This window comes from Mesoplodon bidens (assembly GCF_964165515.1).
Source record: "Mesoplodon bidens genome assembly, chromosome: 7".
In the NCBI taxonomy this organism is placed as follows: Eukaryota; Metazoa; Chordata; class Mammalia; order Artiodactyla; family Ziphiidae; genus Mesoplodon; species Mesoplodon bidens.
Genome location: NC_138164.1, coordinates 72,009,802 through 72,023,357, shown reverse-complemented (window position 1 = coordinate 72,023,357; position 13,556 = coordinate 72,009,802).

Sequence of the window (13,556 nt, the reverse complement as noted above, 5' to 3'; positions counted from 1 at the left end):
AGGAGACAAAAGAACTGTATGCAGAAAACTATGACACTGATGAAAGAAATTAAAGATGATACAAACAGATGGAGAGATGTACCATCTTCTTGGATTGGAAGAATCAACATTGTGGAAATGACCATCCTACCTAAAGCAATCTACAGATTCAATGCAATCCGTATCAAACTACCAATGGTATTTTTCACAGAACTAGAACAAAAAATTTCACAATTTGTATGGAAACACGAAAGACCCCAAAGAGCCAAAGCAATCTTGAGAAAGAAAAACAGAGTTGGAGGAATCAGGCTCCCTGACTTCAGACTATACTACAAAGCTACAGTAATCAAGACAGTACGATACTGGCACAGAAACAGAAATATAGATCATTGGAACAGGATAGAAAGCCCAGAGATAAACCCATGCACCTATGGTCACCTTATTTTTGATAAATGAGGCAAGAATATATAATGGAGAAAAGACAGCCTCTTCAATAAGTGGTGCTGGGAAAACAGGGCAGCTACATGTAAAAGAATGAAATTACAACACTCCCTAACACCATACACAAAAATAAACTTGAAATGGATTAGAGACCTAAATGTAAGGCCAGACACTATCAAACTCTTAGAGGAAAACATAGGCAGAACACTCTGACATAAATCACAGCAAGATCCTTTTGGAGCCACCTCCTAGAGAAATGGAAAAAAAACAAAAATAAACAAATGGGACTCAATGAAACTTAAAAGCTTTTGCACAGCAAAGGAAACCATAAACAAGATGAAAAGACAACCCTCAGAATGGGAGAAAATATTTGCAATGAAGCAACTGACAAAGGATTAATCTCCCAAATTTAAAAGCAGCTCATGCAGCTCAATATCAGAAAAACAAACAACCCAATCCAAAAATGGGTAGAAGATCTAAATAGACATTTCCCCAAAGAAGGTATACAGATTGCCAACAAACACATGAAAGGATGTTCAACATCACTAATCATTAGAGAAATGCAACTCAAAACCACAATGAGGTATCACCTCACACCAGTCAGAACAGGCATCATCAGAAAATCTACAAACAACAAATGCTGGAGAGGGTGTGGAGAAAAGGGAACCCTCTTGCACTGTTGGAGGGAATGTAAATTGATACAGTCACTATGGAGAACAGTATGGAGGTTCCTTAAAAAACTAAAACTAGAACTACCATATGACCCAGCAATCCCACTATTGGGCATATACCCTGAGAAAACCATAATTCAAAGAGTCATGTACCACAATGTTCATTGCAGCACTATTTACAATAGCCAGGACATGGAAGCAACCTAAGTGTCCATTGACAGATGAATGGATAAAGAAGATGTGGCACATATATACAAGGGAATATTACTCAACCATAAAAAGAAACGAAATTGAGTTATTTGTGATGAGGTGAATGGACCTAGAGTCTGTCATACGAGTGAAGGAAGTCAGAAAGAGAAAAACAAATACCATATGCTAACACATATATATGGAATCTAAAAAAAAAATTGGTTATGAAGAACCTAAGAGCAGGACAGGAATAAAGATGTAGATGTAGAGAACAGACTTGAGGACATGAGGTGGGGGGAAGGGTAAGCTGCGATGAAGTGAGAGAGTGGCATGGACATATATACACTACCAGATGTAAAATAGATAGCTAGTGGGAAGCAGCCACATAGCACAGGGAGATCAGCTCGGTGCTTTGTGACCACCTAGAAGGGTGAAATAGGGAAGGTGGGAGGGAGATGCAAGAGGGAGGAGATATGGGGATATATGTATATGTATAGTTGATTCACTTTGTTATAAAGCAGAAACTAACGCACCATTGTAAAGCAATTATACTCTAATAAAGATGTTAAAAAAAATTCTGGTGTCTCACTGTGGACAAGCTGAGAGTTAAAATCTCCAGGGGAACTCAGGAATAAGGGGCCCCCCATTTCTGTGAGTTTTACTTCTAGGAGCTCCTCCAGGCCCTCACAGCAAATACCAGAGAAAATTCCCCTGGTGTTTCCAGCAGAGGGAGGAGAAAAGGAACCATTTTGAAATATACCAGAGCATTCTGTTATTCTTAATAAGGTCTATCTTCAGGAGAAACTAGAAGAGTCTAACCTGCTGGGTTTTATCAGAGCCTAACCTACCTGGGGCAAGGGAAATACACAACTCCAGCCCCCTCTGGCCATCCTGTCCTACCTAAGTGGGGGGAAATACTGAGAAGCACTGGTAAAGTTCACAGTCCATGGGCACAGGCTTACTAAAAGACTGAGACCCAAAATCATAGAACTAGAGCATGCTTTTCCTCCCCTGACACCTTAACACCACACCACAAAAGGCCTATTCACTGGAGTTTCTTTCACTCAGTACCTCACATCTGGATTTCAACAAGATATTACAAGGAATACAAAAGGGTAAAAACACAATTTGAAGAGACTGAACAAGCATCAGACTAGAGTCAGGTATGGCAGGGGTGCTGGAATTATCAGACTGGGGACTATGATTAAACAACTATGATTAAAATGTTAAGGGATCTAATGGAAAAAGTAGACGACATGCAAGATAGATGGATAATGTAGGCAGAGAGATGGAAACACTACGAAAGAATAAAAAAGAAATGCTAGAGATCAAAAACACTGTAAGAGAAATGAAGAATGCTTTTTTTTTTTTTTTTTTTTGGTACGTGGGCCTCTCACTGTTGTGACCTCTCCCGTTGCAGAGCACAGGCTCCGGACGTGCAGGCTCAGTGGCCATGGCTCATGGGTCTAGCCACTCTGCAGCATGTGGGATCTTCCCGGACCGGGGCACAAACCTATGTCCCCTGCATCGACAGGCAGACTTCTCAACCACTGCACCACCAGGGAAGCCCCGAAGAATGCTTTTGATGGGCTCATCGGTAGACTGGAAATGGCAGAGGAAAGCCCATGACTGCATTCTGAGCTTGAGGATATACTAATAGAAACTTGCAAAACTGAAAAGCAAAGAGAGAAAAGACTGAAAGGACAAAACAGAATATCCAACTGTGGGACAGCTACAAAAGGTATAACATGTGTAACAGGAATACCAGAAGGAAAAGAAAGAGTTAAAGGAACAGAAGCATTATTTGAAGCAATAATGCCTGAGAATGTCCCCAAATTATTGTCAGACACGAAACTACAGATCCAGGAAGCTCAGAGAACACCAAGCAGGATATATGCCAAATAAAAAACAATAAAACAAAACAAAAGCTACATCATGCCATATCATATCCAAAGTTCAGAAAATCAAAGATAGAGAAAAAAATTTTGAAAGAAGCCAGAGGAAAAAACACCTTACCTATAGAGGAGCCAAGATAAGAATTACATCTGACTTCTCAGAAACCACGTGAGCAAGAAGAGAGTGGAGTAAAATATTTAAAGTGTGGAGATTAAAAAAAAAAACTATCTAATGAAGGAAGACAAGAAAAGGAGTTAAAAGATATACAGACTGGGAAGGAAGAAATAAAAATATTTTTGTTTGCAGATGACACTATTGTCTATATAGAAAATCTGAAAGAATCAACAAAAGAAAAAACCTTCTGGGCTTCCCTGGTGGCACAGTGGTTGAGAGTCCCCCTGCCAATGCAGGGGACCCGGGTTCGTGCCCCGGTCCAGAAAGATCCCATATGCCATGGAGCGGCTAGGCCCGTTGCCGCGGAGCGGCTAGGCCCATAAGCCATGGCTGCTGAGCCTGCGCGTCTGGAGCCTGTGCTCCACAATGGGAGAGGCCACAACAGTGAGAGGCCCGCATACCGAAAAAAAAAAAAAAGAAAAGAAAAAACCTTCTGGACCTAATAAGCGATTATAGTCATTCTGCAGAATACAAGGCCAATAAACAAAAGTCAGCTAGTTTCCTACATTCCAGCAACAGAGAAGCAGAATTTGATATTGAAAACACATTATCATTTACATTAGCACTCAGAAAAGTGAAATACTTAGGTACAGATCTAAAAAAATATGTATAATGTTGATATGAGGAAAACCACAAAACTCTAGTGAAAGATATTTTTTAAGAAACCTAAATAAATAGATATTCCACATTCATAAATAGGAAGACTCAGTATTGTCAAGATTTCAGTTTTTCCTAACTTGATCTATAGATTCATTGCAATCCCAATCCAAATCCCAGCAAGTTATTTTGTGGACAATGACAAACTGATTCTAAAGTTTACATGGAGAAGTAAAAAACCCAGAAAGTCAACTCAATATAGAAGGAGAAGAACAAAGATAGAGAACTGACACTACCCAACTTCAAGACTTACTATAATACTACAATCATCAAGACAGTGTGGTATTGGCTAAAGAATAGTCAGATAGATCAATGGAATAGAATGGTGAGCCCAGAAATACAGCCACATAAACATAGTTAACTGATCTTTGACAAAGGCACAAAAGCAATACAATGGAGCAAAAATAGTCTTCTGTATAAATGGTACTGGAATACATCCACATGCAAAAACAAAAAGACCTAGACACAGACCTTACACCTGCCACAAAAATTAACTCAAAATGAATCATAGCCCTGAATATAAAATGCAAAATTATAAAACTCATAGGAGATAACATAGGAGGAAACCTAGATAACCTTGGGTATGGCAATGACTATTTAGATACAACAACAAAGGCATCATCCACTATAGAAATAAAATTGATAAGCTGGAATTAATTAAATAAAAAACTTATGCTTTTCAAAAGACAATGTCAAGAGAAAGAAGTCAAGCCACAGGTTGGGAGAAAATATTTGCAAAAGACACATCTGATTAAAGGACTTATTCAAAGTATACAAAAACTTTAAAAACTGAACAATAAGAAATCAAACAACCCACTTAAAAAATGGGCAAAACACCACAACAGGTACATCATCAAAGAAGATACACAGATAGCAAGTAAGCATACGAAAAAATATTAAACATCACACGTCATTAGGGAATTACAAATTAAAACAACAAAGAGATACCTCTATACACCTATTATAATGGCCAAAATTCAGAACAATGAAAACACTAAATGCTGGTGAGGATGTGGAGTAACAGGAACTCTCATTCATTGCTGGTGGGAATGGTACAGCCACTTTGGAAGACAGTTGGCAGTTTCTTACAAAACTAACCATACTAATACCATACAATCCAGCAATCGTGCTCCTTGGTATTTACCCAAATGAATTGAAAACTTATGTCTATACAAAATACAAAAACCAGTATACAGATGTTTATAGAGCTTTATTTATAATTACCAAAACTTGGAAACAACCAAGATGTCCTTCAGTAGGTGAATGAAAAAATACCTTGTGGTATATCTAGATCAGCACGAAAAAAGGGGAGCTATCAAGCCATGAAAAGACATAGAGGAACCTTAGATGCATACCACTAAGTGAAAGAAGCAACCCTGAAAAGCCTACGTACTGTATGATGCCAACTATATGGCATTCTGGAAAAGGCAAAACTACAGTAAAAAGATCAGTGGTTGACAGAGGTTGGGGGTGGGGAGGAAGGACTAAAAAGGGAGAGCACAAAAATGTTTAGGGCAGAAACTTCTCTTTATGATACTACAGTGGTGGATGCTTGTTATTATACAGTTGTCCAAACCTATAGAATGTACACTGCCAAGAGTGAACACTAAAGTAAACTTCAGACTTGGGCTAATAATGATGTGTCAGTGTAGGTTCATCGGTTGTAACAGATGTACCGCTGTGGATGTCGATAGTGGGGGAGTTTGTGCATGTGTGGGGACAGAGGTGTACGGGGACTGTCTGTACTCTCTACTCCGTTTTGCTGTGAACCTAAAACTGCTCTTAAAATATCAATTTTATTAGTTAAAAAATAAATTATATTCAAATTGAATGCATCATTCTCTCCCTGCCATCTTCCCAACTTCCTCTCCCTCTAGGTTCCTCCTTTTCAATAACTGGAATCGTGATGTATCCAGATGAACCCTATCAGAAACCTAGGAATCAACCTTTACTTTGTGTCCTCCCTTGTATATTTCATGCAATCTCTTTATCAAGTTCTATGCATTTTCCCTCATATATCTAGAATCTATCTCCTTCTTCCCCTCTCTAATGCCACTGTTACAATGCCCTCTACCCACCAACCAGTTTTCCCTTGATCTACCCTTGGGCTAAGTGTTATGAACAAGTACAACTATTTTTATAAGCTTTTTGTTTTCTAATCTATCAGACTTCTGTAAATCAGGCCCAGTGCAGACCATAAAATGCAAAGCTTAGCGGTTCAGAACTTTCTTGATAACTTTTCTCATAACAAGGCTTTAATTAAATTAAAAACCAAAGCATTACACAGGTAGAGAATGAGGAAAGAGATGGAATAATGGTTTATGGCTTTGGGACATCTGTTAATGTATTAATCGAACTAAGAAAATGAAAGGGACACAAAGGTCAGTTAGACCTCCATCCCATTCCTGTACTTAGAATATTTCAATACATTCCCTTTGCCTTCAGGACAATATCCAGATTCCTAAACACAGCATACAACGTTCTTCATGACCTGCCTACTGTCTTCATTCCAGCTTCATCTGCCCCTATTCTGCATTCACCCACTTGTTCAGGCCAAATTTTAGAAGTCATCATTGTATAATCTCTTTCCCTTGAGTCACTGTCCTCAGATTCTCTCCCCACCATTTGAGCCACAAGCAAATTCTGTTGATTCTACATTAAAAATATACCTAAATCTATCTACTGTTCATTTCCATGCCTTCCACTCTAATCCAAGTCACTGTCACTGACTGCTCTTCTTGTCTAAAGCAATTCCTTCCTACTTTCCCTGCTTCTATCTTGCTCTAAATTCCATTCTCCACACAGCAAGAATGTACATTAATATATATATATATATATATATATATATATATATATATATATATTGAGATCCATCTGATGACTTCTCATCTCACTTAGAATAAAATCCAAATTCCTGCCAAAGTTCTCTGCATTAGTTTCCTATTGCTACTGTAACAAAATTACCACAAACTCAGTGACTTGCATAATATAAATTTATTCTGTTGTCTTATTTTAGACCTGTAACCTCCAGAATTCACTTCAAGGTGACAATACGGCTGGTCCCTTATAGAGGCTCAAGAGACAATGCATTCCTTGTTTCTTCCAGCTTCTAGAGGTGACTGGCATTCCTTGGCTTGTGGTCACATCACTCCAATTTCTGTTTCTGTTGTCACATAGCCTTCTTCTCCCTCTGACCTCCTCTTTCCCTCTATAAGGACCCTTTACATCAGGCCCACCCAGATAATAAAGAATAATCTCCCCATCCTCAACTTAATCTTATCTGCTACATCCTTTTTACTATGTAAGATAACAAATTCACAGGTTCTGGGAATTAGGACATGGACACCTCTGTGGGGCATGTGATTTAGTCTGCCACATTCCATACAAAGATCATGAGAAAAATATTTCATCATAAAAACATGGATTTGTTAAAGTTGCTAATAAGGGGAAGCATCACAGTAATAGAGTCTCAATAACGTCTCAAAAGGGGGTGGTAAGGGGAAGATATTTATAGGATCAACCATAGGGTGCCTTTGTGGTGGATATTAGTAGCCTAGGCAGGAATTTTACAAATTAGAATTTGTAAAGTAACTGAATTACTAGAACCTATGAATCTGTGCAGAGTTACAGTTAAATCAGTTTATTTGTGGTCTTATATTGTTACAAATGGGCCTAAATAAGCTGGTGTTAAAACAATAAGAGCTTAAAGAGTTTTTATTACATATCATGGAATGGTACAGTTGATCATTTCAGTTTTTGCTTCATTTCATTTTGCAAATCATTAGTTTTGGCTTAATTTCTCAGTCCCCCTTCTTTTGGTCACTCTGTAGCCTAAGCTGAAAGAAAGACGATTATTTTCCTGGGGAGGTGACAAATCCAGATCTGCACTGCTATTTAGTAAGTTGCAATTACATATTGAATTTTTCATGGTAGTCATATTGACCTCTATAAGTATCAGGCTTTCTTGTTCTTTTTGTTGGATGATCATTTGTAAATCATCTAGTGTTAGCAGTGGCTGTGCAGCAGCATTTAAGACTCTGAAGATCATATATCTGGTAACTGCTATGCAGACAGACACTAAGACAAAAATTATTAGAGTTTGAAAGGCATTTGAAAGCCATATTCTTAGATTTTGAAAACTGAACAATGAAAGCATGTGACAATCTATTGGGACTTTCCTTATGTAATCAAGTTTCTTTTTCCCTTTAATTTGGGTAGGGTTTATTCAACCTTACTAGTGTATGAGGAATACAGGTCTTGGGGATACCATGAGTAAAGGACGCAGATGTCCATTAGCTATCTAGGACCTTAATCCTGAAGTGGGGGAAGAAAATAGCTGAGAAGATAAAGATGCAAAACCCAAGGGGATACAGGTACAAAGAAGAACATGGCAACAAACGGGGTCTTGTTCCAGCTGTCTTGGTTGGAAACAGCCTACTTCATGCAGTCTTTAGTTGTTCCAAGGACCTAGGGCTGTCTCTTCTCATGGGACATCTACCTCTAGATGTTACCTAGATTCCTCAACATGACTTATAAAGCCCTTCATAATCTGGTCATATCTCTGGGATCATTTCCTAAATCTTTTTCTCTTCACTCTCTCTTTGGTGGCCACACTGTTCTTACTGTTCCACAAACAAGTTAATCTTGTTCCTGTCTGAGAGACATTGTACTCATTGTTCCCTTTATGCAAAATGATCTCCCCAATATTTGCACCGCTGACTCCCACAATCCACTCAAGTCACATGTCACCTTCTTAGAAAGGCTTTCCCTTGTCATCATCCAATTTAAAGTCCTCTTGATTCTTTTACCTTGCTTAATTTTTCTTCATAGCACTCTTCTCTCCCTGCATCTGTTTCATATTTATTTGTTATATGCCCCTCTTGAATATACACACCATTCAAGAAGGCAGAAAACTTTTCTATTTTGTTCACTGATGTGTTTTCAGGACCTAGAACACTATTCAGCATACGTAGGTGCTCAATAACTACTCGCTGATTGACTGAATAAATAAAAACCTCACATACACTATGTTTCAGCCGTATATAACAATTTGCAGTCCCCAAATGGCTCCTTCTTTTGCAGATGTGGTTTTCCTCTGCCTGCAATAACTTCTCCTTGATTCCTTCACAATTCCTAATCATCCTTCAAGAGTCTGTTTATGTGTCACTGTCCCTGATAAACCTTTGTTGATCCCATCAGGAAGAACTAGGTGTCATCTCTCTTTGTTCTAATAGTACTCTAGGCATACCTCTATCATATTACTTAATACAGTTGACCCTTGAACAAAGCAAGAGTTGCCCCCCATCTCCCACCCCACTGTCAAGTCGAAAATCCATGTATAGCTTTACAGTCCAATCTCTGCATCTGCAGATTCAACCACAGGGATCATGTAGCACTACAGTACGTATTTATTGAAAAAAGTCTATGTATAAGTGGATCTGTGCAGTTGAAATCCATGTTGTTCAAGGGTCAATTGTACATTGCATTAACATTTTGTCTAATCTATGTCTGTATCCTGAGACTCTAGTAGAGGGCTTTGCCCATAGTAAATTCTGAGCAAGTGTTTGTTGAATGATTTTATTCATTGAGTGACAACTGTGTGTCAAGCACTGTACTAGTTTTTATGCACATTATTTTATTTTTTAAAGTTTTTATTGGGGTATAGTTGATTTACAATGTTGTTTTAGTTTCAGGTGTACAGCACAGTGAATCAGTTATACATATACATATATCCACTCTTTTGTAGATTCTTTCCTCATATAGGCCATTACAGAGTATTGAGTTCCCTGTGCTATACAGTAGGTCCTTATTAGTTATCTATTTTATATATAGTAGTATGTATGTATCAATCCCAATCTCCCAATCTATCCCTCCCCCACTCCTTACCTCCAGTAATCATAAGTTTATTTTCTACATCTGTAACTCTCTTTCCATTTTGTAGATAAGTTCATTTGTACATATATACAATGGAATATTACTCAGCCATAATAAAGGATGAAATAATGCCATTAGCAACAACATGTCTAGACCTAGAGATTGTCATACTGAGTGAAGTAGGACAAAGACAAATATCATATGATATCGCTTATATGTGTAATCTAAATAAAGGCTACAAAGGTACATTATCTTAATCCTGACAAGAAATCTGTAAGATATATGCTACTATCCCTGTTTTACATACGATGAAACTGAATAACTTGCCCAGAGTTTCAAACCTAAGTGTGTCTGACTCCAAACTGGTATTTCTCCCATTGCCTCAAATGAATTAATAAATCTCCTTAATTTTAGTGATACTTACTGGTCAAAATTTAATATCCTAATTTTACCATTAACATTGAAACTCTGATCTTTTAGTTCAGTGTTGCATGCTGTAATACATTTTTACTTGATTCAGCCTCTTTATATTACAGGGAAGAATGGACCCCAGGTACCTTAACAGCACAGGTATCCTATTTTTATTCTGCTTCATACTTAAAGAATTTTTGATGATGATTCAGGGTCAAGGTTTGGTTACTCTTTCCTTTTAAGAGAAGGATTATATTTAAAAGCTAGTCCACATGTCATCTTTCAAGAGGTATAAAAGGCCCAAATACATTGAAAGTCATATTGAAATTATAGAATTAATATACCTGGAAGAAAGGAAAATGTGGCAGGAATGAGTTAAAAATAGTAAGACAGTCACACATATGTGGGAGAACCTGGTGGTCACCCTGATTTCTGTCTTTTCTGCATGCTAGGTGAAGCAGTGTGTACTAAATTTTAATAAAGTTTTTAGAAGTATGTAAAATAGTATCACAAGGATCTCAAGCAGTGAGAGCCCAAGCTCTAAAGTCAGACAGACCTGAGATCTAATCCTTGCTCCCCTACCTAATAGCTGAGCAAATTTAAGCAAGTTACTTAACCTTTCCTAAGCCTCAATTTCTTCATCAGTAAAATGAAGAGAAAAGAAGGGCATTAGGTAGGGTAGCTAATTACTACTATAACACACAGCATTAAAATTTTAGAGGCATAATTTAATAAAACAAGTAAAATCCAATACAGGCGTTCCTGGTCATGCAGTTCTCTGGGGCACCATTCCTTCAAGGACTAATTTGGGGCCCCATGCTTCTTCTATTTTGCAGTTTTGACTTCCTCTAGATTCTTTGAAATCTTCATTCAGCTGGTAGGTAGGGAAAGAAAGAGAATATGGCACATGTGTAGGAGGTTTTAGAGGTTTTGTGGGTCCAAACTTAAACAGCTTTCATGGTTTCTGTCCACAGTCTATTGTGTATTGTCAGTCACATGACCCCAACTAATCACAAGAGAGGCTGGGAAACATAGTATATGTGCTCAGGAGAAAAGGAAACAGACTTCGGGGAATTCAGAGGTGTCTCTGCCACTTCAGGTCATGAGGTGGTCTCAGGGTTTAACTGAGATAATGCATGTAACATGCTTAGCATAGGGTAAGTAATCAACACAGTTGCATGTAATTATTATTATCACAAGGGTGTATGCTGCGAGTCTGAATAAGGAAGTGAAGTCCTTGCTTGGAGGTTCTAGCAAGAGAGCTCAGCTACATTCAAAGAAAAGTCCTTACCTTTGTGTAAGGTTATATAAGATTATGATCTTTAACTGATTTGGCAGCATCAGGAAACATAAACATTGAAAGGTGAGGGATGTAGGGGTTGCCAAGTTGTTCATGTCAGCTTAGCTAACAGAATGTCAAAAGATTATAATTTAGATAAGCTTAATGTCTAAGAAGAGTGGGAATAGGGAACTGGTAGACTCTTTGGATTTGGGAATGGGCTTAACTGAAATAATAAAGGGTAAAAATTCTGATCAATCCCCTCTTCCATATTCTTTTTCTCCCTCATTTTCTTACTTTAAAGTTACAGACATCATAAAGATTCTTCAAGTGCAGCATATTTTCTTCTCCCCACTTATTTTTCTCCCCTGTTGCCATTTAAAATAGTGTAAGAACTCTGAGAACAGAGACCATGTTTGCCTCACACATTATTACATCTTAGCACCTAGCAATGCCTAGCACAGGGTATGCAGGCAAGAAGTATTTGTTGAATGAATTTAATATATATGGTAGTTGCTTCAAGTCTTGCTTAAAGAATCTAGATAAAGTAATGGAAAGACAATGAGTTTTTAAATCTTCCTTCTATCACTTGAGTATTTGTGGGATTCTGGGGCTTCTAAGACTTAATTTTTTTTTTTAAGCAATAGAGAAAAATTGTATAAGCATTTAATCTCTAAGATTTTTTTCTTCCCTGTATTAAGTGGCACAATTCTTTTTAGAGTTATAGTAATGAGAACTAAATGAAAAAATTCATGTAGTGTTCCTAGCACATAGAAAGCATTCAAAAAACGGTTGTTCCCTCCCCTGTACCTCGCACCTCTCTACAATATACTTTTTAATTTAGGGGACCCTAACAATTAATTGACACTAATTGTTTTCATATTTAGAAACTTCTAAAATATACCCTTGAAAAAAAGTACAGTGATATTTCTAACAGAAGCTAGTTTATTTATAAGGTGAACATGTCTACAGTTATTTGAATAATGGTGGTTTATAGGAATCTCTTTGGTAAAAGTAATGGTGAAATACCTTCCTAGAATGTCATTCATAGTAGTGCAAAAAATACATGTTGCCTTCTGTGTGTTTAGGTATAATTTTTACATCTTCCCTAAAGATGAAATATTTAGCTACTGATTTAGCTCCTGTTGACCTCAGCAGGGGTCTACCAATGCAGAGGCTCAGGCCACCTGGTAATTTATTAAATGGAAGCCACAGAAGAATAGTAAGGATGTCTTAAGAATTGGGTAACTCCATGGCCCAATGGACACAGGGCAGCAAACTGGGCACCAAACTGCAGATGGATTGCAGATGCACTGAAGGAAGTCATTACAGTTTTGAGAAATTTGGGGCTGGCTTGACAAAGATGAAGCCTGCTGGTTTCAGCACTTTATGTTCTTGGCAAAAGCATGGTGTTGCAAATTTTCACCAGCCATAGTGAAAAAAAGGGGGGAAAGGGAATGGGAGGAGACCACAAAATTCATGATGATACATAAAATGTTAACCATTAGCTTTGCATCTTTTGAGAGTCACCAGATTGAAGCACAGTATTTTGGACTTGGCTGGCAGATGGTGTACACAGACTTTCTGAGTATGTTAGCATTTCATTTGAAACTAGCAAGATTACATAGGACTATCATGATAATTTAACATTCATGGAGATTTTAAAATTTATCCTTAAACTTGTGTTGAAAGTGGGGCATTTTAACATTTTAAAAGGCTTTGTGAAATAGATCTGGATCTCATAGAACAGATTCACAGGATATAATAATTCCTCTAAAATGCCCACAGGACAGTTTCAAGTGTCTTCTTTCCCTGAAAATCTGGCTTACGCAAGAGAAAAAGAGGCCAAAGAGAACAAAGACTAAACCAGGGGAGATGGCAGGTAGTGATGTCTGGATTCTCTGAATGGGACTTCTCCACTTACTACCTTCTCACTTCCTTCTATGGTCTGGACCTTTAATCACCACAGCAGTCAGCCTTGTAGG